At 45.2% G+C, this 26075-nt stretch overlaps 1 protein-coding gene across 2 annotated transcripts in view; it reads right to left on the minus strand.

The window, feature by feature from the left end:
* Positions 1–26075, minus strand: part of MRPS31 (mitochondrial ribosomal protein S31) — an 84136-nt gene that overhangs the window by 37994 nt on the left and 20067 nt on the right. The window lies entirely within an intron of this gene.

A 26075-nucleotide genomic window follows, 5' to 3' on the forward strand; every position in this document is an offset into this window, starting at 1 on the left:
TGACTAAAGCAGTCTTCTCATCGGGATTCCCATGTGCTGAAATGCCATAAAAAAAAGATTTGGTCACTAGGATTTTGCAACCTAACAGGAGATCAGCATGATGTAGAGACCAGGGATGTGGAGTCGGAATCCATTTTTGTGGAGTCGGTAAGAAATGGACAGACTTCTAAAATATATAATACATTGGGTAGAGTAGTACAATGCAGGACGTGCTGTAAATGTTTTCATAAGAATTTTGGAAAGATATGAAATGTCTTATAAATGTCTGTTCTGTTCCTGATCTCAGGATCTCGGCTGTTAGTGGACATGAATCTGTGCTGCACTTTATGCACATGCTCAGTAGTGACCAGTGCTGTGGAGTAGTAGTGGAGATGAATCTGTGCTGCCCTTTATGTACATGCTCAGTAGTGACCAGTGCTGTTGAGTAGTAGTGGAGATGAATCTGTGCTGCACTTTATGCACATGCTCAGTAGTGACCAGTGCTGTGGAGTAGTAGTGGAGATGAATCTGTGCTGCACTTTATATACGTGCTCAGTAGTGACCAGTGCTGTGGAGTAGTAGTGGAGATGAATCTGTGCTGCACCATATGTACATGCTCAGTGGTGGCCAGTGCTGTGGAGTAGTAGTGGAGATGAATCTGTGCTGCACTTTATGCACATGCTCAGTAGTGACCAGTGCTGTGGAGTAGTAGTGGAGATGAATCTGTGCTGCACTTTATATACATGCTCAGTAGTAACCAGTGCTGTGGAGTAGTAGTGGAGATGAATCTGTGCTGCACTTTATGTACATGCTCAGTAGTGACCAGTGCTGTGGAGTAGTAGTGGAGATGAGTCTGTGCTGCAGTTTATGTACATGCTCAGTAGTGACCAGTGCTGTGGAGTAGTAGTGGAGATGAATCTGTGCTGCGTACATGCTCAGTAGTGACCAGTGCTGTGGAGTAGTAGTGGAGATGAATCTGTGCTGCACTTTATATACATGCTCAGTAGTAACCAGTGCTGTGGAGTAGTAGTGGAGATGAATCTGTGCTGCACTTTATGTACATGCTCAGTAGTGACCAGTGCTCAGGAGTAGTAGTGGAGATGAATCTGTGCTGCACTTTATGTACATGCTCAGTAGTGACCAGTGCTGTGGAGTAGTAGTGGAGATGAATCTGTGCTGCACTTTATGTATATGCTCAGTAGTGACCAGTGCTGTGGAGTAGTAGTGGAGATGAATCTGTGCTGCGTACATGCTCAGTAGTGACCAGTGCTATGGAGTAGTAGTGGAGATTAATCTGTGCTACATTTTATGCACATGCTCAGTAGTGACCAGTGCTGTGGAGTAGTAGTGGAGATGAGTCTGTGCTGCAGTTTATGTACATGCTCAGTAGTGACCAGTGCTGTGGAGTAGTAGTGGAGATGAATCTGTGCTGCGTACATGCTCAGTAGTGACCAGTGCTGTGGAGTAGTAGTGGAGATTAATCTGTGCTACATTTTATGTACATGCTCAGTAGTGACCAGTGCTGTGAAGTAGTAGTGGAGATGAATCTGTGTTGCACTTTATGCACATGCTCAGTAGTGACCAGTGCTGTGGAGTAGTAGTGGAGATGAATCTGTGCTGCACTTTATGCACATGCTCAGTAGTGACCAGTGCTGTGGAGTAGTAGTGGAGATGAATCTGTGCTGCACTTTATGCACATGCTCAGTAGTGACCAGTGCTGTGGAGTAGTAGTGGAGATGAATCTGTGCTGCACTTTATGCACATGCTCAGTAGTGACCAGTGCTGTGGAGTAGTAGTGGAGATGAATCTGTGCTGCACTTTATGCACATGCTCAGTAGTGACCAGTGCTGTGGAGTAGTAGTGGAGATGAATCTGTGCTGCACTTTATGCACATGCTCAGTAGTGACCAGTGCTGTGGAGTAGTAGTGGAGATGAATCTGTGCTGCACTTTATATGCATGCTCAGTAGTGACCAGTGCTGTTGGGTCAGGGAAATTAAGAAATCGGAGGTTTGGCTTACCGACTCCACAGCCCTGGTAGAAACAAAGACACTGATTCCAGCAATGTGTCACTTTCTCAGCTGTTTTATCAACATGAGATTATTACTAAAGGACTAGTAAACCTGCTGCTATATAGCCCTTCATATTCATGTGCTCTGTATAACCCCACCTCCACTACTGATTGCCAATGTTCTGCCTATGCACAGTGTAGACAAAAAGTGGCCAATCAGAGGTGTGGGCAGAGTTATACAAGGCTCAGAGAACTGGCAGAACTGCACAGAAAACAGTTTTTAATCAAAACTGCACCAAGTAGCCCAGAAAGTGACAAATCAATGGAGTCAGGTTGTTCTCATATGGGACAGCAAATCTTGGTAACAGATTCCCTTTAAGGGAATATGTCTCCAGGGTTTTCTATGTAATCTGACAGTAGCATCATGTAGGAGCAGAGACCTTTATTCCAGCTACTGATCAGTGAAGGGTGTGGTTGGACCAAGAGGCACGAGACACCTAGTCATCTAGTGATTGTTTCATCAGCATGAAATTCTGTGTTGAAACAGTAAAACACGGCCTATTAGGTGACACATCTCTGTAATCGGGGTCTCTTCCACTGCACCAAGGTGCGCTCAGGTGCCACTTAAAATTCTTCTATCTTTTTATTTTTTTCATGTACCATAGGCTAATTTAGAAATTAATTTGATGAGACCACGGTCTGTAAGCAGTAAGCACCATCTGGTAGTGGCTGCAAGTAGACAGTTTTACCACTTAACTCTTGGTGTTTTGCATCAGTAATAGAGCCACGAGAATTTGGGGCAGCACGGTGGCTCTGTGGCTTGCACTGGTGTTTTATAGTGCTAGGGTCCTGGGTTCAACATCTGCAAGGAGTTTGTATGTTCTCCCCGTGTTTTCGTGGGGTTTCCTCCCACACTCCAAAGACATACTACTAGGGAATCTAGATTGTAAGTCCCAATGGGGACAGCGATGATGATGATGCCTGTAAAGCGCTGTGGAATAAGGGGTTTTCAAAGACTGTTAGTATGGGTCCGGCCCCCCAGCAGACTGAAAGGGCATCCCCCTTCATTGTCTACCAGGCAGAGCACAATACATTAGGTAGTGGCCGTGCCTGATGCTGCAGGTTAATCCCATTCAAGTGAACAGGGCTGAGCTACATTTATAGGCAATACCTTGTAATTTCCCATAAATTGCCATTGGAGCAACACAAAATATTTACCTATTATGGTTAAAAAAAAAAAAAAAAAAATGGACACCAATTTAACAGGTACCGTAGTTGGTTAAATACCTACAATTATGTCTGTACATGGTCAGAAATGCATGTAGAATTAAGGGTGAGGGTGGATTTTCAGCTAAGGCAAGCCTACATAGGTCTGGCTGCAGACCTCTGGGAATATTAACCCATGATACCAGGTATAGAAGATGAGCAAGTTTTGCTGCATTATTACAAAGCAAAATCAAAGCAATATAAAATGTTCCCGAATTAAATCCTTCATATATAATATCGGCAATTAGGCTTCGCAGGCCGATTCCCAGCATACGTCTCGTAAAATAGCTCCGAGCAGCTCTCATTACTTTAGATAGGATTGCCTGTAATTGAAATGCTCAGAGGAGAAAATCTTTTTAATGGGGCAGCTGCTAATTGGGTATGAGGGGTGAGTCACACGCGAGTTAACCCAGACTTGTCCTATAGCTGGGGAATAAGCCAGTCCGTGTACAGAAAGGGGAAGGAGGAAAAAAAAAAAAAAAGAGTGAAGAACAAGTTTCCTTGGCGTGTGTTCACCCGTCCGCCCACTCCTGGCTCTGCTAGTGCCTCATGGTTAGTAAATGCAGGCGATTCATTTCATTGCTAGTTTACATGTGGGAATTAAAGATGCTCAGGAACAAGCTATTAGCATCATAAAAAGCACAGCCGAAAAACCCTGATTTACAGGGAGACGTTAAAAAGACAATTATCCATATTTTTTTTGCAACCTTCTCATTGGTGAAGTAGGTCCTTGATGGAGCCCCTATAACACCTGCACCTTTCTCGCCCACCATACGGATCATCAGCTCTTCATACGGTATTAAAACATCTTTACATAGGCACCTACTTTTTAGTTTTTAGCCAGAGAAAACAAGTTCTGAAAAATTCCACAAACAATAACAAAAAAATAAAAAGACTCATCAAAAAGAAGACAAACACTAGAATAATTAACTTTTTTTGCTGTCATTACCATCAAATTGTGGCCATCGTATCAATATTATCTTACAATAAACACAGCAAAATATAGTCATAACACTAAGGCTATGTTCACACATGCATCTTGGGCTAGCAGCCTTGCAAAGAGTTATTTTCTAGTGATAAGCGAGTGTGCTTAGATAAGGTGTTATCTGAGCATGCTCGAGTGCTAACCGAGTGTCTTCGGTGTGCTCAAAAATATGTTCAAAACCCTGCAGTTGCATGTGTCATGGCTGTCTTCCAAGAATGTAGACTTCCCCCATTACGGAGATAGAAGATGACAGTTGGTGCTCATATGGAGAAGTGTAGTCGCTTCAGGAGAACTTGCAGCGAGCGAAAGGTCTTTGTGTCTAGCTCCTCCTCCCATTCCATAGAATTTTACAAGCACCAACTGTCAACTATCTCGGAAATAGAGTTTACCCATAAACTGAGAATGAAAGCTCAATCCAGGAGTAGAAAGCACATTTCTCTGATAAGGTATATAACAAAAGTTGCAAACTTTCATTTGTACTATTGATTTATAAAATAAAAATTAAAAAGGGAGCTTCAATCTGCAGATTTTCCCACTAAACCTCTGGAAGTGTAGCATTACATGGGGGTATTAAAATGGCTTTTAGCTACCAGAGCAGGAGGCAATTTAAAGGTGTAAATTAAAGGGGTTACCTAGTACTACAAAGCTGACAGCCTATCCTTAGTATGGACAATTAATATTAGATTGATGAGCGCCCCACTGTCAATTATCTGATTGAAGGGTTTGCACCCTCCACGGTTTACCAGGCACAGTGCCACACTTATGGTAGTGGTTGGAAACAGATATTAACCATAAAGGATCCAGCAGATTGGGATAATGTTTAAAAACGTTGTACGGGCCCCTTTCATCAATTCTCATTCAAAGGTACATTGTACTTATGGAAGACATAAGTGATTTATGTCTGGATAACTAAAATGTAAAATTACAGCCAACGCCACCACCGTACGGACAGGGCTGGGAGGGGTTAAGTGGTCCTCTCCACAGAGAGCTTAAAGGAGCCATTGGAAGCACTTGCTGGATTCTGTGTAACAAGTCGCTGCAGAGAGCCTGAACTCTTCCAGTTTGGGATAAGCCGATTACAAAGCAGGGTTTTCATTTTCTCCCCGCTGCCCGTGAATACAACTTTTGTTTCAATTCCCATCAAAAAAACACACACAGATGCTTTTTGAATTACCAAGACTCCAGATTAGTCTCCTCCAAAATGGATCACGCTGCGACGTACAGCAGTAACAAGTGTGACCACTTCACATGCAGCGGCAATTTTATATTTAAAAGAGGTCCTGTAACCAGGTCACAAGTGTCCGTTCTTTGCTCTTATTTAACTCACGCTGCTCCTGTTTTTATTTATTTTTTAATCCACCATACGGTTCTAGAGACATAGACCTTTTTATATGGTGATAACATGTTTTTTAACAAGTGGGTGTGGCCTAAAGAATTATCTGGGGGGCCTGTTTTTTTGTTTTATCAATGCCTTCATGAAAATAAAAATATGCATAAAATAGGAAGGCCTGTATCTCTAACTATATGGTGGATTTAAAAAAAAGAAAGAAGAAAAGAAAAGAAACAGAAAGAATAGAACGCGGAATACTCTGAGGACAAAAGAGAATAAAGTAAGAGAAGAAAACTGCCCACTTCAACAGGTTCTCTGTTTAAAGGGTGAAGATGGACGAAGAGAGACCAGGAGAAGTGCTACAACACTGGACATTATATATATATATATATATATATATATATATTGTACACAGAAAACCTGTGAAACACGCAAAACATATCACATACAGTGGGGCAAAAAAGTATTTAGTCAGTCAGCAATAGTGATTAAATTAAAAGATTAAAAAGATGAGAGGCGTCTGTAATTTACATCATAGGTAGACCTCAACTATGGGAGACAAACTGAGAAAAAAAAATTCCTGAAAATCACATTGTCTGTTTTTTTTTCATTTTATTTGCATATTATGGTGGAAAATAAGTATTTGGTCAGAAACAAAATTTCATCTCAATACTTTGTGATATATCCTTTGTTGGCAATGACAGAGGTCAAACGTTTTCTGTAAGTCTTCACAAGGTTGCCACACACTGTTGTTGGTATGTTGGCCCATTCCTCCATGCAGATCTCCTCTAGAGCAGTGATGTTTTTGGCTTTTCGCTTGGCAACACGGACTTTCAACTCCCTCCAAAGGTTTTCTATAGGGTTGAGATCTGGAGACTGGCTAGGCCACTCCAGGACCTTGAAATGCTTCTTACGAAGCCACTCCTTCGTTGCCCTGGTGGTGTGCTTTGGATCATTGTCATGTTGAAAGACCCAGCCACGTTTCATCATCAATGCCCTTGCTGATGGAAGGAGGTTTGCACTCAAAATCTCACGATACATGGCCCCATTCATTCTTTCATGTACCCGGATCAGTCGTCCTGGCCCCTTTGCAGAGAAACAGCCCCAAAGCATGATGTTTCCACCACCATGCTTTACAGTAGGTATGGTGTTTGATGGATGCAACTCAGTATTCTTTTTCCTCCAAAAACGACAAGTTGTGTTTCTACCAAACAGTTCCAGTTTGGTTTCATCAGACCATAGGACATTCTCCCAAAACTCCTCTGGATCATCCAAATGCTCTCTAGCAAACTTCAGACGGGCCCGGACATGTACAGGCTTAAGCAGTGGGACACGTCTGGCACTGCAAGATCTGAGTCCATGGTGGCGTAGTGTGTTACTTATGGTAGGCCTTGTTACATTGGTCCCAGCTCTCTGCAGTTCATTCACTAGGTCCCCCCGCGTGGTTCTGGGATTTTTGCTCACCGTTCTTGTGATCATTCTGACCTCACGGGGTGGGATTTTGCGTGGAGCACCAGATCGAGGGAGATTATCAGTGGTCTTGTATGTCTTCCATTTTCTAATTATTGCTCCCACAGTTGATTTCTTCACTCCAAGCTGGTTGGCTATTGCAGATTCAGTCTTCCCAGCCTGGTGCAGGGCTACAATTTTGTTTCTGGTGTCCTTTGACAGCTCTTTGGTCTTCACCATAGTGGAGTTTGGAGTCAGACTGTTTGAGGGTGTGCACAGGTGTCTTTTTATACTGATAACAAGTTTAAACAGGTGCCATTACTACAGGTAATGAGTGGAGGAAAGAGGAGACTCTTAAAGAAGAAGTTACAGGTCTGTGAGAGCCAGAAATCTTGATTGCTTGTTTCTGACCAAATACTTATTTTCCACCATAATATGCAAATAAAATGAAAAAAAAACAGACAATGTGATTTTCTGGATTTTTTTTTCTCAGTTTGTCTCCCATAGTTGAGGTCTACCTATGATGTAAATTACAGACGCCTCTCATCTTTTTAAGTGGTGGAACTTGCACTATTGCTGACTGACTAAATACTTTTTTGCCCCACTGTATGCACAGAGCATAGCTATCATCATTTCATGTTAGTGTCATGTTTTTAACAAAAGCTTTTATTCGAGATTAGAAATTCGGTCTGCCTTTTGCCCCCAGAAACACTGCCACTCTTGTCCATGGGTAGGGTCTGGTACTGCACCTTATGAAAGTGAATGCGACTGACTGACAAGACGAAACCCTGGCATCAGATAAAGAGTGTAATTGTTCCTCAGCAGAACAAAAAAAAAGTTGAATTACAGATATTAATATAATCTTTTCCTTCCCTCAGTCGTTCAAAAGTGATAAAAGGAAATCGTAAGCATTAGGGTACGTGCCCACGATGCACATGTCCGCTGCGTCCAAAGCGCTGCCGTCTATTGAACGCAGGTGATTCCACATGTCATCACTGAACCGTGCGGAATCACCGCGTCCAATACATTGTACGGGTGAAAACTATCTTGCGGAGACTTGCTCCTCTGCAAGAGAAATAGACATGCTGCGGCCAGGAGAGACGCGCCACATGTCCGTCTCCAGGGGTGTCTGTGCACTCAAAGGGGGCATGGGGTTTCTTAAAATCCCATCCACTATGCTGTAACATCTGGACACTGCACAAGTGCGCAGGGTCCAACCGGCAGAGTTTACGGATCGTCTGCACGTACTCTCACAGTTTTCTTTTATCTAATGCTATCCAAGGCTGCGAAATGACAGAACTGCCTTCATAAAGAGAGTGAGCAGTTTTTGAAAAACCAAAAACATTTTCTTTGATTCATTGGAAAATTAAGAGTTAACAGAGGGGAGGGGCAGCGTCATCTGTTCAGGATCCTTTTGGCCAGACATACAGGTAAAAGGAGCGTCCTTTGTTCTGGAGGATCCCTCACGTCCTACTCGAGGGTATGTGGACATAATGTCTTCTTCAGGTGGATACGACCTGCAGCTTGCTCAGTAAATGATAAGAAGATTGGTCAGCCTTTTTCAGCTTTTCTTTTGCTTGTTTTTTTTTTTTTTAAATAAAGACCTGCCTACTGTTCAGTAGCCATTCACTACTTTACATAGTTAAAAAAAAAACCATAAGACAACACTTGCGTAAAAACACCGCTGGCTTTTTCCGGAAATATTTTCACCAGTGTTTCTCCTGTACTTGGCAAAACTAACCCTTCATGACCCAGCCTATTTTAACCTTAATGACCAGGCCATTTTTTGCAATTCTGACCAGTGTCCCTTCATGAGGTAATGAACGCTTCAACAGATCCTAGCGATTCTGAGAACGTTTTTTCGTGACATACTGGGCTTCATGTTTGTGGTAATTTTAGGTCGATAATTTTTGCATTTATTTGTGAAAAAATCGGAAATTTGGCGAAAATTTTGAAAAGTTTGCAAATTTCAAATTTTGAATTTTTATTCTGCTAAACCAGAGAGTTATGTGACACAAAATAGTTAATAAATAACATTTCCCACATGTCTACTTTACATCAGCACAATTTTGGAAACAAAATTATTTTTTTTGTTAGGAAGTTATAAGGGTTAAAAGTTGACCAGCGATTTCTCATTTTTACAACAAAATTTACAAAACCATTTTTTTTAGTGACCACCTCATATTTGAAGTCACTTTGAGGGGTCTATATGGCAGAAAATACCAAAAAAATGACACCATTCTAAAAACTGCACCCCTCAAGCTACTCAAAACTACATTCAAGAAGTTTATTAACCCTTCAGGTGCTTCACAGGAACTAAAGCAACGTGGAAGGAAAAAATGGACATTTTAATTTTTCCAACAAAAAATTTTTTTAGCATCAATTTTTTCATTTTCACATTGGCAACAGGATAAAATGGATCCTAAGATTTCTTGGGCAATTTCTCCTGAGTACACCGATACCTCATATGTGGTCATAAACCACTGTTTGGGTGCACAGCAGGGCTCGGAAGGGAAGGAGCGCCATTTGACTTTTTGAATGGAAAATGTGCTGGAATACTTAGCAGTTGCCATGTCACGTTTGGAGAGTCCCTGTGTGCCTAAACATTGGAGCTCCCCCACAAGTGACCCCATTTTGGAAACTAGTCCCTCCAAGGAACTTATCTAGATGCATAGTGCGCACTTTGAACCGCCAGGTGCTTCACAAATTGATCCGTAAAAAAAAAAAAAAAAGTACTTTTTTTTCACAAAAATTTTCTTTTAGCCACAGTTTCTTCATTTTCACATGAGCAACAGGATAAAATGGATCCTAAAATTTGTTGGGTAATTTCTCCTGAGTACACCTATACCTCATATGTGGTCATAAACCACTGTTTGGGCGCACGGCAGGGCCCGGAAGGGAAGGAGCACCATTTGACTTTTTGAATGGAAAATTGGCTCCAATCGTTAGCGGACACCATGTCATGTTTGGAGAGCCCCTGTGTGCCTAAACATTGGAGCTCCCAAACAAGTGACCCCATTTTGGAAACTAGACCCTCCAAGGAACTTACAGTATCTAGATGTGTGGTGAGCACTTTGAACCCCCAAGTGCTTCACAGAAGTTTATAACGCAGAGCCGTGAAAATAAAAAATCATTTTTTTCCGCAAAAATTATTTTTTAGCCTGGAATTTTTTATTTTCACAAGGTCACAAAGGAAGAAAAAGACCGGGTTTTTCAATGCATCCGCGCTGACCACACAAGGACAGAAATATTCTTCATGACTTTATTGTGCCGACGCGTTCTTTGGCCCTAAGTGGCAGTTCTGCCACGAAACGCGTTGGCACAATAAAGTCATGAAGAATATTTCTGTCCTTGTCCTTGGAAACTAGACCCCCCAAGGAATTTATCTAGATGTGTGGTGAGCACTTTGAACCCCCAAGTGCTTCACAGAAGTTTATAACGCAGAGCCGTGAAAATAATCATTTTTTTCCACAAAAATAATTTTTTTAGCCCACAATTTATTTTTACAAGGGTAACAGGAGAAATTAGACCCCCAAAGTTGTTGTCCAGTTTGTCCTGAGTAAGCTGATACCCCATATGTGGGAGTAAACCACTGTTTGGGCACACGTCGGGGCTCGGAATGGAGGGAGCACTGTTTGACTTTTTGAACGCAAAATTGGCTGGAATAAATGGTGGTGCCATGTTACCTTTGGAGACCCCGTGATGTGCCTAAACAGTGGAAAATCCTCAATTCTAACTCCAACCCTAACCTCAACACATCCCTAACCACAACCCTAACCCCAACACATCCCTAATCCTAATCCCAACTCTAACCCTAACCACAAGCCTAACCCTAATCCCAACCCCAACCCACCCCTAACCCCATTCTTAACACTAATTCCAGCCCTAACTCTAATTCCAACCCTAATTCTAGCCCTAATTCCAACCCTAACTCTAATTCCAATCCTAACCCTAATTCTAACCCTAATGGAAAAATAAAAATAATTTCTTTATTTTATTATTTGTGCCTACCTATGGGGGTGATAAAGGGGGGATTTATTTACTTTTTTTTATTTTGATCACTGTGAAAGTTTATCACAGTGATCAAAATGAATGAATGAATCTGCAGCGTTGCAGATTCCGGTGGGCGCACTGCGCATGCGCCAGCCATTTTCCAAGATGGCGGCGCCCATGATCCAGGACAGCGGGACACCGGGACGGCCAGAGGGACATACTAGGTACCTGGGGGGGTGCGGAGGGAAGGCGGGGGGAGCAGATCATGACAGCGGCGGCAGATCGCCGCTGCCCCCTTTAGCCGGTGTGGGGGGAGGGTAGGATCTCGGTGTCTCCAGCCATGTCCGATGCTATTGCAGCATCAGCCATGGCTGGATTGTAATATTTCATCAAATTTCATTGATGAAATATTACTATCGCTCTGATTGGCTGTTAAAAGTGAAACAGCCAATCAGAGCGATTGTAGCCACGTGGGGGCGAAGCCACCCCCCCCCGGGGTGAAGTACAAAGCCCCATATACCTGCGGGTCGGGTGACCTTTCATTGACCCCGGTCACCGGATCCACAGGGGGCTTTGGAATCATGAAACAGCATATGCGTCATTGGTTGGATTGGCACCGACTTTAATGACGCATATGCTGTGTCACTGGCCGGGAAGGGGTTAAACACGGGCAGCACACGGATGGATGGTACATGGACGCCATCCTTGTGCTGCACGTGGTTTTTTTCACGGAGCAATGCACTTGTATTAGCCCTTTTCATCCGTGCCACAGTAAAAAAAAAAAAAAAAAAACAGACATGTCTCCGTGAGTTTTGCATGAACATGGAGCCTGCGGTCAGCAAAATAAAGTATGATCTATCTGTGAAAAAAATGTATACAACACGTACGTGTAAGGCTACTTTCACACTAGCATTGTGCGACGGCCGTCGCCCTGCGTCGGGGCGACGTACCGTCGCACGCTGTGAAAGGCGTGCACAACGGGGGCAGCGGATGCAGTTTTTCATCGCATCCGCTGCCCCATTGTCATGTCCGGGGAGGAGGGGGCGGAGTTTCGGCCGCGCATGCGCGGTCGAAAATGGCGGAGACGACGCACACAAAAACGTTACATTTTTGGCGTTCGCAGCCGCCAAAACACGACGCATCCGTCGCACGACGTGTGGCAATGCGTCGCTAATGTAAGTCAATGGAGAAAAAACGCATCCTGCGGGCAACTTTGCAGCATGCGTTTTTTCTTCAAAACGACGCACTGCGACGTGCGTCGCACGACGCTAGTGTGAAAGAGGCCTAACACGGACATCTCAATGAGGCTGAATTTTCAGTTTCCCCTGTGGTGGCATTGCATAATAAAGATTATCTCTTTATGATCAGCTTTTTTTTCACAAAGTTTTTTTTAGTGGCGGAAAAAATCTGATGAGCTTTAATGTCAAGTTCGGAGCCGACTGCATGAAAAATCAGCCTATAAAAAACTTTTTTTTTCCAAGGTAATGCTTGCAAAACTTCTTTGGAAAAAAAAGAGCTCCAAAAACTAGTATGCAGCAAAGTGGATTTTTCACTGTATTTCAAGAAGTATTTTGAACCAGATCCAAACCAAACTCCTGAAAACAAAAAAAAAAACAACGAAGTATGAACCTAGCCAAATAAGTAACATCACCTACTCCCAGGGCTGTGGAGTCGGAGTCAATTTTGGTGGATTCGGTATAAAATGGACTGACTCCTAAAATATATAATACATTGTGTACAGTAGTACAATGCAGGACGTGCTGTAAATGTTTTCATAAGAATTTGGGAAAGTTATGAAATGTCCCATAAATGTCTGTTCTGTTCCTGATCTCAGCTGTTAGTGGAGATGAATCTGTGCTGCACTTTATGTACATGCTCAGTAGTGACCAGTGCTGTGGAGTAGTAGTGGAGATGAATCTGTGCTGCACTTTATGTACATGCTCAGTAGTGACCAGTGCTGTGGAGTAGTAGTGGAGATGAATCTGTGCTGCACTTTATGTACATGCTCAGTAGTGACCAGTGCTGTGGAGTAGTAGTGGAGATGAATCTGTGCTGCACTTTATGTACATACTCAGTAGTGACCAGTGCTGTGGAGTAGTAGTGGAGATGAATCTGTGCTGCACTTTATGTACATGCTCAGTAGTGACCAGTGCTGTGGAGTAGTAGTGATGTATCTGTGCTGCACTTTATGTACATGCTCAAAAGTGACCAGTGCTGTGGAGTAGTAGCGGAGATGAATCAGTGCTGCACTTTATGCACATGCTCAGTAGTGCCCAGGGCTGTGGAGTAGTAGTGGAGATGTATCTGTGCTGCACTTTATGTACATGCTCAGTAGTGACCAGTGCTGTGGAGTAGTAGTGGAGATGAATCAGTGCTGCACTTTATGTACATGCTCAGTAGTGCCCAGGGCTGTGGAGTAGTAGTGGAGATGAATCTGTGCTGCACTTCATGTACATGCTCAGTAGTGACCAGTGCTGTGGAGTAGTAGTGGAGATGAATCAGTGCTGCACTTTATGTACATGCTCAGTAGTGCCCAGGGCTGTGGAGTAGTAGTGGAGATGAATCTGTGCTGCACTTTATGTACATGCTCAAAAGTGACCAGTGCTGTGGAGTAGTAGCGGAGATGAATCAGTGCTGCACTTTATGTACATGCTCAGTAGTGACCAGGTCTGTGGAGTAGTAGTGGAGATGAATCTGTGGTGCACTTTATGCACATGCTCTATAGTGACCAGTGCTGTAGAGCAGTAGTGGAGATGAATCTGTGCTGCACTTTATGTACATGCTCAGTAGTGACCAGTGCTGTTGGGTCAGGGAAATTGAAGAGTCGGAGGTTTAGCTTACCGACTCCACAGTCCTGCCTACTGCTATACAGCAGAAAAACTAGGAGAATTTTGCGATAAGCCCAGCAGAAGCCATTTACTAATTTTGCATTTGGAAGACCGAGGGAAAAAATAGATGTAATAAAGATGAGGTTAATAATAGAATTGGTAATGAAGCGACAAAGGATGACAATTCTAGGTGTAAATTATATATTGATGGTTTATTTTCTTTAACATGGATATAACTCAGCTTAGGAAAGATTTTTTACATTTAGTTGCATCAACAGAGCAATCTTATGCTCCTATATTCATGAGTTCTGTATAACCCCCCCACACACACAGATAGGCAGCTTTCTGCCTATGCACAGTGTAAACAGAAAGCGGCCAAACAGGGGTGTGGCTGGGGTTATACAGAGCTCAGCATTCACATGACAGGCTTTTGATGGGGTGGTCTCTTAATTTTTGCCAGAGCTAATATATATATATATATATATATATATATATATATATATATATAGCAAAAATTAAGAGACCACCACATCGAAACCCTGTCATGGGCAGCCCATTCTCCAGACCTGAACCCCATTGAAAACCTCTGGAATGTAATCAAGAGGATGATGGATAGCCACAAGCCATCAAACAAAGAAGAACTGCTTACATTTTTGCACCAGAAGCAGTGTGAAAGACTGGTGGAAAGAAAGCTGTGATTAAAAATCATTTTTATTCCACAAAATATTGATTTCTGAACTCTTCCTGAGTTAAAACATTAGTATTGTTGTTTCTAAATGATTATGAACTTGTTTTCTTTGCATTATTTGAGGTCTGAAAGCACTGGGTTTTTTATCTTGACCATTTTTGTAAAGAAAAAAAAAATGTATTGCTTCGAAATTCGGAGACATCTTGTCAGAAGTTTATAGACTAAAAGAACATTTTTTTTTTTTTTTTTAAATTCGTTTATGGGCCACCATTAGGCTGAGTTCACACGTGGCGTTTTTTTCGCGTTTCCGTGGCGGTTTTAACCGCGCGATTTTGCCGCGAAAACGTGAAAAATAAGCATCCCATGCATTCCTATGGGATTCCGCAATGCTGTGCTAATGCTGTGCTAATGCTGCGGTTTTTACCGCGGCGGAATCGCTTCGCGGTAAAAAACGCAGCATGCTCATTATTTTGCGGAATCGCGGCGATCCCGCACCCATAGGAATGCATTGTTCCGTTTACTTCCCGCATGTGGCTGTGCACAACATGCGGAAAGTAAGCAGAACATTTGCGGATGGTACCCACGGTCCGGAGGAGAGGAGACTGTCCTCCGGGCTTTGGGTACCATATCCCTGTAAAAAATAGAATTAAAAATAAAAAATATTGTTATTCTCACCCTCCGACGTCCCGCGCAGCCTTCTCGCTTCTCTCCACGCTCCGGTCCCAGTAATCCTTTGCGAAAATCCTGGCGTCCGATCTCGCGGGATCGCGAAGTCTCGCGGTCATCGCGAATTACCGCGAGACGTCGTCATCGCGGGCATTTTCGCAAAGGATTACTGGGAACGGATGCGCGGGACGTCGGAAGGTAAGAATAACAGTATTTTTTATTTTTTTTTTACATTCTATCTTTTACTACTGATGCCGCATAGGCGGCCTCAGTAGTAAAAAGTTGGTCACACTTGTCAAACACTATGTTTGACGAGTGTGACCAACCTGTCAATCAGTTCTCCAAGCGATGCTACAGATCGCTTGGAAAACGCTAGCATTTTTCAAGCTAAATACGCTTGCAAAATGCTAGTTTTTCCCCAGGAAAATCGCGGGAATTTAAAATGCGATTTTCCCGCGGACTGGAATTCCGGAATTCTCGCGGTAATTTCCGCGAGAGTTCCGGTACGTGTGCACTTAGCCTTAACCCTTGTGCAGCAGCATATGGGGGGGTATTTTATGTATGGAGCTTCTTCTTGGGCCACCATTAACCCTTGTGCAACAATATATGGGGGGTATTTATGTATGGAGCATGTACTTGGGCCACCATTAACCCTTGTGCAGCAATATATGGGGGGTATTTATGTATGGAGCATCTACTTGGGCCACCATTAACCCTTGTGCAGCAATATATGGGGGGTATTTATGTATGGAGCATCTACTTGGGCCACCATTAACCCTTGTGCAGCACCACCCTCGGCTTATGCATGAGTCAATATGTTTTCCCAGTTTTTTGTGGCAAAATTATGGGGGGGTGGGGTTTTGGTCGGCTTATACACGAGTATATACGGTACTTATTTCATGCAATAAAATGCAAATTAATTATTTAAAAATCATACAATGTGATTTCTGTTTTTTATTTTAAGATTCTGTCACTCATAGTTGAAGTATACCTACGATAAAAATTACAGACCTGTCCATACATATATACATACACACACAAACATATCTGCATGCTTATGCTTACTCATACATTACACTTTAAGCAATGAATGATTATAGGGATATGGACAAATGCTTGCTTGGCTGAAAAATGTCCCCGCTCCCAAGAAAAAAAAAAAAAAAAAATTTACTCTTTTCTGGTCCTTTAAAAGTTCACGCAGGATGTTAGTAACCCAGTGGACAGTAACATAACCCATGACTTTGCCCACAGAAGAGAAATGCATTACGTAGTTTGGAAATGTTATTTTGCTAGGGCCACCTTAACACTTCGGCAATGGAACAGCACCAATGACAGAGGGGAAAATAAAGTTTAAGAATTCTCTTTTGAAGCCCAAGCAAATATCCTGAGCCGCACACATCCTGTCCGGCCTCTCCTCAGTCATTGTACATTTCCACTGAAAACTTTTCATTATAAGATATTCTGTCGTTGCCACAGTAACCCGTCCCCTCCCTGCCCGGAGCGCTGCTTCCCCCGCTGTTTTGAATTCTGACTTGGCACAAAGGTTGCAGCTGCCATTTCAAATATCGGCGAACATGCCAGCATCTCTGACCTATTTTAATTCAGTTTACATCTTAACTCAAGTGGAGGATGGCAGGAAAATACACGGCTAGTAGCGAGACGGATGAAATAATGCTGTGTCACTGTCTGCGCTCACACCTACAGCCCAAATTAACTGCCCGGATTAAACCATGCATCCAGGACACGGTTTTCCCCTCTAAACCTTGATTTAACCGCTCAATGTCTAGGGCGATTTCATCGAAATTCTAGATCTACACACTGTGAGGCAGCAACCGGTGTCATATGTGAGGGTCGCTATGTATCCCCCACAATGCGCACAGTAGTATATTGAGGCCGCGGGAGTGCATTACCGTCACAGGTATAGCTGTAATTGCAATGCAAAATAAAAGTAAGTGTTGGTCTTGGGCAAGCTATTTGTCCAAGGCAGATTTAAGAAACCAGCCATGGGCTTTTAATTTTGAAATGGACTACAGGATGGTAGTGGGGAGGTTTGTTTCCTTCCCGTCCGGGCTTTATATGTGGCCTACGACCACAGGTTCCTTGTAAAGACCCCTGCAGCAGAGGGTTGGGTGTGTCAGTTTGGTTTTGTAAACATGCAGTGCAGAAGGCTCTGCAAAGCTCCACCTGTGTGAAGCAACACAGCCAAGCGGAGCCTAAAGGCCTGGCATCCCTCAGCGTGCACAGCGGTGCAGTTGCAACAATCCTAGACTATCTTGTTTCCCGGCTGCAATCCAGAGGATACCGTATGCTATTTAATGTTGTGAGTTTTGGACATTTAACTACATTAAACTACCGTATATACTCGAATATAAGTCGAGATTTTCAGCCCAAAAAATTGGGCTGAAATTCCCCCTCTCGTCTTATATTCGAGTCATATACACCGGGGGGTCGGAGGGGGAGGGGGAGCGGGGGTGTCAGGTCATACTTACCCGTCCTGACGCTGTGTCTTGAGCCCCCAGCTTCTCCCCGTGCTCTCTCTTCCTGCCTTCAGCGGTCACGTGGTGCCGCTCATTAAAACTCATGAATATGCGCATATTCATGAGTTTTAATGAGCGGTACCACACGACCGCTGAAGGCAGGAAGAGAGAGCGCGGAGAAGCTGGGGGCTCAAGACACAGCGTCAGGACGGGTAAGTATAGCGATACTCACCTGTCCTGCGTCCATGGCTGCTTGCTGCTGTCTGTGTCTGTCATCAGTCAGTGACTTCAGACAGCAGAGGGCGCGGTGACGTGGTTAGTGCGCGCCGCGCCCCCTGCAGTCTGAACGTCACTGACTGATGACGTGGCAGATAGCGGTGAGCAGCCATGGACGCAGGACAGGTGAGAATCTGACACCCAGCGACGGAGAGGTGAGTATGTCATTTTTTTATTTTTACATGCAGCAGCAGCATGGGGGCAGCATATGGGGGAATCATCTATGGAGCTTCTTATGGGGGCAGCATATGGGGGGCATAATCTAAGGAGCTTCTTATGGGGGCAGCATATGGGGGGCATAATCTAAGGAGCTTCTTATGGGGGCAGCATAATCTAAGGAGCTTCTTATGGGGGCGGCATATGGGGGAATAATCTATGGAGCTTCATCTGGGGACACCATATGGGGGAATAATCTATGGAGCATTTCCCACCCTAGACTTATACTCGAGTCAATAAGTTCTCCCAGTTTTTTGTGGCAAAATTAGGGGGGTCGACTTATACTCGGATCGACTTATACTCGAGTATATACGGTACGTTTGCTTTGAACTTTTCCTGGGTACCTGCCTGTCTGTCACGCTGCACCAACCCCACTGCACTACATATGATTGGAGAATGCAGGCAGTGTGAACTGAGGCATACCCCAAAGAGAGCTGCATGTCAGTAATTAAGCCTGCAATGCTACAGCTCAAGCCTGCTGACAAGGTGGAGGAGCTTTTGAAGCAGTTGGTTCTCACTCAGCAGCGGAAACAAGGGATGTCAACAGGAGCAGCAGCAACGGCAGCAGGAGCAGCGGCGACGGCAGCAGGAGCGGCAACGACGGGAGCAGGAGCAGCACCAATTGCAGCAGACAAATAACATGTTGATGCAGCAGATTGCGGCAATGTGAGAGGCGGCCCAACCAGTGACCTCAATCCGTTTGGAGGATTGGTATAAAGTTCGGTCAGCCTTGAGGAAGATGAGTCCTGAGGACGACATGAAGGCTTTCTTCACCATGTTTGAACGCACAGCAGAGCGGGAGAGCTTGCCGATGACCCAGTGGGCTGAAGTGGTGACCACCTTCCTGACAGGAGATGCCCAGAAGGCCTACCTGGACCTTAGCCGGGACAACGCCCTGGACTATGAAAAGCTGAGAGGTGAGCTCCTTGCCCGACTGGGGGTGAATACATACAATTAGGTCCATATATAATTGGACAGAGACAACATTTTTCTAATTTTGGTTCTAGACATTACCACAATGAATTTTAAACAAAACAATTCAGATGCAGTTGAAGTTCAGACTTTCAGCTTTCATTTGAGGGTATCCACATTAAAATTGGATGAAGGGTTTAGGAGTTTCAGCTCCTTAACATGTGCCACCCTGTTTTTATAGGGACCAAAAGTAATTGGACAATTGACTCCTAGGCTATTTCATGGACAGGTGTGGGCAATCCCTTCGTTATGTCATTCTCAATTCTCAGTGGTGGATGATCGCAGAATAATCTCCATGGTGAAGAGAAACCCCTTCACAACAGCCAACCAAGTGAACAACACTCTCCAGGAGGTAGGCGTATCAATATCCAAATGTACCATAAAGAGAAGACTGCATGAAAGTAAATACAGAGGGTTCACTGCACGGTGCAAGCCACTCATAAGCATCAAGAATAAAAAGGCTAGACTGGACTTTGCTAAAAAACATCTAAAGAAGCCAGCACAGTTCTGGAAGAACATTCTTTGGACAGATGAAACCAAGATCAACCTCTACCAGAATGATGGAAAGAGAAAAGTATGGCGAAGGCGTGGTACAGCTTATGATCCAAAGAAAACCACATAATCTGTAAAAAACGGCAGAGGCAGTGTGGTGGCTTGGGCATGCATGGCTGCCAGTGGCACTGGGTCACTAGTGTTTATTGTTGATGTGACAGAGGACAGAAGCAGCCGAATTAATTCTGAGGTATTCAGAGCCATACTGTGTGCTCAGATCCAGCCAAATGCAGCCAAACTGATTGGGTTTATGTTTTGGGTCATTGTCCATGGTTGGTATGAAACGACGACCAAAGCAACCCAGGAGTTTATTAAAGCAAAGAAGTGGAATATTCTTGAATGGCCAAGGCAGTCACCTGATCTCAACCCAATTGAGCATGCATTTCACTTGTTAAAGACTAAACTTCAGACAGGTCCACAAACAAACAGCAACTGAAAACCACCGCAGTGAAGGCCTGGCAGAACATCAAAAAGGAGGAAACACAGCGTCTGGTGATGTCTATGAGTTCAAGACTTCAGGCAGTCATTGCCAATAAAGGGTTTTCAACCAAGTACTAGAAATGATCATTTTATTTACAATTATTTAATCTGTCCAATTACTTTTGGTCCCTTTAAAAACAGGGTGGCACATGTTAAGGAGCTGAAACTCCTAAACCCGTCATCCAATTTTAATGTGGATACCCTCAAATGAAAGCTGAAAGTCTGAACTTCAACTGCATCTGAATTGTTTTGTTTAAAATTCATTGTGGTAATGTCTAGAACCAAAATTAGAAAAATGTCTCTGTCCAAATATATATGGATCTAACTGTATGTGCAGGCTCAACGGGTATTCCAGTGGTCCTTTGTGGAGTCTCATCCTGCCAGGTCTCAGGCATATGACTTGCTGGAGATGGTAAAAAAATGGCTCCAGCCTGAGACCTTATCTCCTTTTCCACATGTTAGAGAGGGTGGTGTCACGATCCATTTTTGGATCGATGTCAGATCTGGATCCTCATATATAACCTTTTTTCCTTTCAGGCCATCGGGGGTTAATGTCAGTTTTTGCCCCCGGTGGCCGCTATTGTTACTACAACTTTAGTTAGTCTGCTGGTGGGTTTTCCCCCCCAGTGGCCGCTGGTCTTACTGCATTGTGATTAATAATCTATGCAGGTGGAAACCACTCCCACCTTCCTATATAAGTTCACCAGGTGCACCAGCTAACTGTTGGTGATATTATTCCTCTTTGGAGACCAACCAAGCTGGAGTGCAGGAGCTGGCAGAGTTCTGTGGTGCTTCAGTTGTATGCTGTTTTCAAGTGGCTAACTCTGCTGTCCTGGATCTTTCCTTTGCTTTTTGTACAGCGTACTTATTCCCTGTCTCACCTCCTGGGGAGGGGGTTGGGGGTTTAGCTCAGGGCTAAACAGGAGATAGGGACAGGTCGGGGACTTGGGCCTCACTACCATTAAGTGTACCCCCAAGTTAAGGAAAGTCAGGGCACCCCCTTAGCCTTAGGGGCAGTTCAGGGGCCCAGGTTCCTTGTCCCCTGTTTTCACACTACTGCCCCGTGACATTATCACTAACCTTCCCATTTTGTCAGGTGAGCCATGGCCCAAATGCCGGCCTTTGCCCAACTACTTCAGACCCTCACTGATGAGCTTAGGGTGCTCCGTGGTGAGGTTGGACAGCAGCTGCAGCAGTTGGTGGGGTTTGGGGCCTTGGTTCAGGTACAGGCTCAACCAGAACCCAAGACATCTCTCCATGACAGGTTTTCTGGAGGGAGAGATACATTTTTGTTTTTTCGGGAGGCCTGCAAGTTATACTTCAGGCTCCGCCCTCGTTCATCAGGGAATGAGGAACAATGGGTGGGAATCATTATGTCCCTTCTTAAAGGTGATCCCCAATCCTGGGCCTTCACCCTGCCTGTCGATTCACCTTCTCTACGATCAGTGGACGAGTTTTTTGCGGCATTGGCGCTGGTGTATGGAGATCCTAATGGCGTCTCCCTGGCGGAAACCCGACTCCGTTAGATCAAGCAAGGGGGCCGGCCTGCTGAGGAGTACTGCTCAGAGATTAGGAGGTGGGCCACTGACACAGTGGAATGACCCTGCCCTTAGGAGTCATTTTGTGCAGGGTCTGTCCCCAAGGTTGCAGGATACTCTTGTGCAGTACGCCACCCCCAGGTCGCTGGAGGCCGCCATGTCCCTTGCCATCCGGGTGGATAGACGCCTCAGGGAGAGACATACACCATATGTGCCCCCTATTGCTAGGGAGGAGGACACACCTGAACAGTCAGAGGAATCCATGCAGCTCAGAGTAGTTGATGCCAAAAAGGGGTTGCCTGCAGTTCGCCATGGTGTGAGGGCATGTTTTTCCTGTGGGCAGACTGGCCATTTTATAGGAGTCTGCCCATCGCGCGCCAAATCTTTGGTACCACCTAAGAAGCTGCGTCCCCCTGGTCATGTGGAGGGAGACGACCAGGGAGTGTATGTTTCCTCCATTTTGCCCTCGCAGTGTACTTTATCAGCTGAAGTGGTGGTTGGCGGGGTACCTGAGGGCATACCGGTGTTTGTGGACAGTGGAGCGGGAGTCAATTTGGTGGACGCTCACTTTGTCCAGACTCATGGCCTGAAGGGTAGGACGCTGGCCAAATTCCTAAGCGTCCAGGCTATTGACTCTGTCCTACTGAGCCAGGGGAGGTTGACTCAAGTCGTTGAAAATATACATCTCTGTATAGGGACTCAGCATGAAGAGTCCCTGTCATGCTACGTCTTGTGGGGTATGCCATCACCTATCGTTTTAGGCCTCCCTTGGTTGGAAAAACACAATCCGGTGATAGATTGGCGGTCCAGGGAAGTAGTCCGCTGGGGTCAGTCGTGAGGGCAGCTGCCCGGGGGCTATTGTCTCTGCCGTCATTCTACAACCATCCCCTTCTTTTCCAGTGGGGGCAGCAGAGGTGCTGCCAGGGAGTAGGGGCAAGTCTCAACTCTCACCATTTGCCAACCCTGAGAGGCGGAGTCCTTGTAAAGGAGGGGTCGGCAGAGGGTGGTGGTTTCCTCTGAAAATCGTAGGGGTGCGAGTGTGGTGACGCAGTGGGATGCCTCTGATGTCAGTCCTATAAAGAGTTCACCATTTTGTGGCAAACACGTGAGTGGCAATAAACGTTCAGGTCCGGACCTGTGTGTGAACGAGTATCTATGGGTGTCCACCAATCACATCCAGTGGAAGTGTGCTGCTGGGGTCTGGAGTTCTCGGTCCTTATCCGGTGTCTGCAATTCTCGGCTCATACACAATTTGCTCCCCAGGTCGGCGCTCTGGAGATGTGTGTCGCCTCCGGGGTGTATATTATATATATATATATATATATCTCCGCGTTCGCCATAAACCTGTGAGTCAGGTGGTTGCTGAGGTGAACTCTGGGGGATCTAGGCATCCTCACTGTAGGTTTTCTGGTGAGGTCCGGTGTTAAGGGTCCAGAGGCCCCTCATTGTAAGGGGGGTACTGTCACGATCCATTTTTGGATCAATGTCAGATCTGGATCCTCATATATAACCTTTTTTTACTTTCAGGCCATCGGGGGTTAATGTCAGTTTTTGCCCCCGTTGGCCGCTAGTGTCACTACCACTTTAGTCTGCTGGTGTCCCCCCCCCCGGTGGCCACTGGTGTTACTGCATTGTGATTAATTATCTATGCAGGTGGAAACCACTCCCACCTTCCTATATAAGCTCACCAGGTACCCCAGCTAACCGTTGGTGATATTATTCCTCTTTGGAGACCAACCAAGCTGGAGTGCAGGAGCTGGCAGAGTTCTGTGGTGCTTCAGTTGTAGATATGGCAGATGGCTAGTACTCGACTAGTGTAATGAATAAACGGTGCTAGTGAAAGGGAGCCTCTGGTCCCGTAAATGTGAAGTCAATATAGAATCACTGCACACGTAAATTATGCTAAAGTGAGCTTTTTATTATCTAATTGACGGTGATGAAGCGACAGCTGACGTTTCGGCCTAACAACGGCCTTTATCACATAGTCGTGCTTTTGAAGTAGAGTTTTGGAAGTCACCGTGCCTCAGCGATGCCTGCATCCCCCACTGCGCCACCAATGTTTTTTTGCCATACCAACAGGATCTCTGCTCCTCTAGCACCTGGACTATTGGCTATATTGGATAATCCGCATTCTTTTTAAATATTGCCTAGCAGTGATAATCAACCGGTGACTTCCAAAACTCTACTTCAAAAGGGCGACTATGTGATAAAGGCCGTTGTTAGGCTGAAACGTCAGCTGTCGCTTCATCACCGTCAATTAAATAATAAAAAGCTCACTTTAGCATAATTTACGTGTGCAGTGCTTCAGTTGTATGCTGTTTTCAAGTGGCTAACTCTGCTGTCCTGGAACATTGCAGCAGATCAAGTTAAGTGTGGTTTTGTTTTACGCTGTCTGTCGGATCTTTCCTTTGCTTTTTGTGCAGCGCACTTATTCCCTGTCTCACCTCCTGGGGAGGGGGTTTAGCTCAGGGCTAAACAGGAGATGGGGACAGGTCGGGGACTTGGGCCTCACTACCATTAAGTGTACCTCCAAGCTAAGGAAAGTCAGGGCACTCCCTTAGCCTTAGGGGCAGTTCAGGGGCCCAGGTTTCTCATCCCCTGTTTTTCCACTACTGCCCCGTGACAGGTGGTGGTCGACCGGCTGGTGAGGGCTCTGCCAGCAGCCATACAGCGTTAGATGGGAAAAGGGGACATGGGCACTCTGTACCAGGTGGTTGGACTGTATGAGCGGTATATAGCGATTCAGGAATTTATATGGGACACTGCTCCACTTCGGCTGTCGCGTAAGGCCCCGCCAGCCCAGGAGCCGGGGAAAAGTCTACGACCCTCCAATGGGGCCAATCCAGACCGAGCCCGTACCGAGAGGGTATCCCGAAGGGAGAATGACAACAGACCCGTGTCCCCTAAATTGGCCCCAAAGTCCACTCGTGCCGCAGCTGTTAAGTGTTGGCGGTGCCAAGGGCCCAGGTATGTGGCTGCCAACTGCCCCCTAACAACTGAACGCATGGACTGCAGGTATACTTGCCGAGTGTCTATGTACGCCCAGCCTGTCTGCATCGCAACTACAGGCACCGCCAGCAGCGAGCCCCAACTGTGCCAGGTACTCGTCAACAGGTACCAGACAAAGGCTCTCGGACTCAGGGAGCTTAGCGACTCTAGTCCATGGTTCCTTTGTTGCTGGTGTCAACCCCAATGGACGTAAAGTGGGAGCGGTATATATCCCCATGGGGAAATCTGAGAGTACCCAACCGATGCTAAGAACATTTTTCCCTGCATGGCTAACCACCAGGAGTTGATGTACTGGGTGGATAAAGTCCGGGATGATGTGGTGGAACAGCTGGTCGTGCCCCAATCCTGCGTCGGGCGGTGCTCAACATGGCTCACACCCACATGCTAGGAGAGTATTTGGGGGCCAAAAAGACGCAGGAGCAGTGCGTTTTTTTGGCCTTTGGCCTGGTGTCTACGCGGAGGTACAGAGGTACTGTGACACGAGTCCGGGGTGCTAACTATCCTCACCCACCGCAAATTACCAGAGTCCATTGGTACCTCTGGCCATCATAGAGGTATCGTTTGAGTGGATAGCAATGGATCTGGTAGGCCACATAGTAAAATCCACCCGGGGCCACCAACATATTCTGGTCGTAGTGGATTACACCATGCGGTACCCAGAAGTAATACCACTTTTCCACACCTCGGCAAAACTAATCGCCCACGAGCTGTTTGCAATGTTTTGTCACCTTGGGCTGCCAAAGGAGATCCTTACCGATCAGGGGACTCCTTTTATGTCCAAGGTGACCAGGGAGCTAGGCAAGCTGCTTCAGATCAAACAACTACGCACGTCGGTGTACCATCCACAAACTGACGGGTTGGTGGAGAGATTTAATAAGATCCTTAAGTCCATGCTAAAAATGGTGGTCGCCAAGGATGGGAGGGATTGGGACATGTTACTGCCCTATCTAATGTTCGCTATCTGCCCAGGTACCGCATGCATCCACAGGGTTCTCTCCATTTGAGCTATTGTATGGCAGGCATCCGAGGGGGTTGCTGGATGTAGCCAAGGAGACGTGGAAACTGGAGCCCACTCCACATAAGAGTGTCATTGAGCATGTGGCAAGCACGCAAGAATGAATGGCAGCAGTACGGACCACAGTAAAGGAGCATCTGATGGATGCCCAGGCCGCACAGAGCAGCATGTATAATAAAAGTTAAGGAGCTGAAACTCCTAAACCCTTCATCCAATATTAATGTGGATACCCTCAACTAAAAGCTGAAAGTCTGAACTTCAACTGCATCTGAATTGTTTTGTTTAAAATTCATTGTGTTAATGTCTAGAACCAAAATTAGAAAAATGTTGTCTCTGTCCAAATATAT

Source organism: Dendrobates tinctorius, unplaced genomic scaffold (genome assembly GCF_039654945.1).
Source record: "Dendrobates tinctorius isolate UK_male_01 unplaced genomic scaffold, ASM3965494v1 ptg000075l, whole genome shotgun sequence".
In the NCBI taxonomy this organism is placed as follows: domain Eukaryota; kingdom Metazoa; phylum Chordata; class Amphibia; order Anura; family Dendrobatidae; genus Dendrobates; species Dendrobates tinctorius.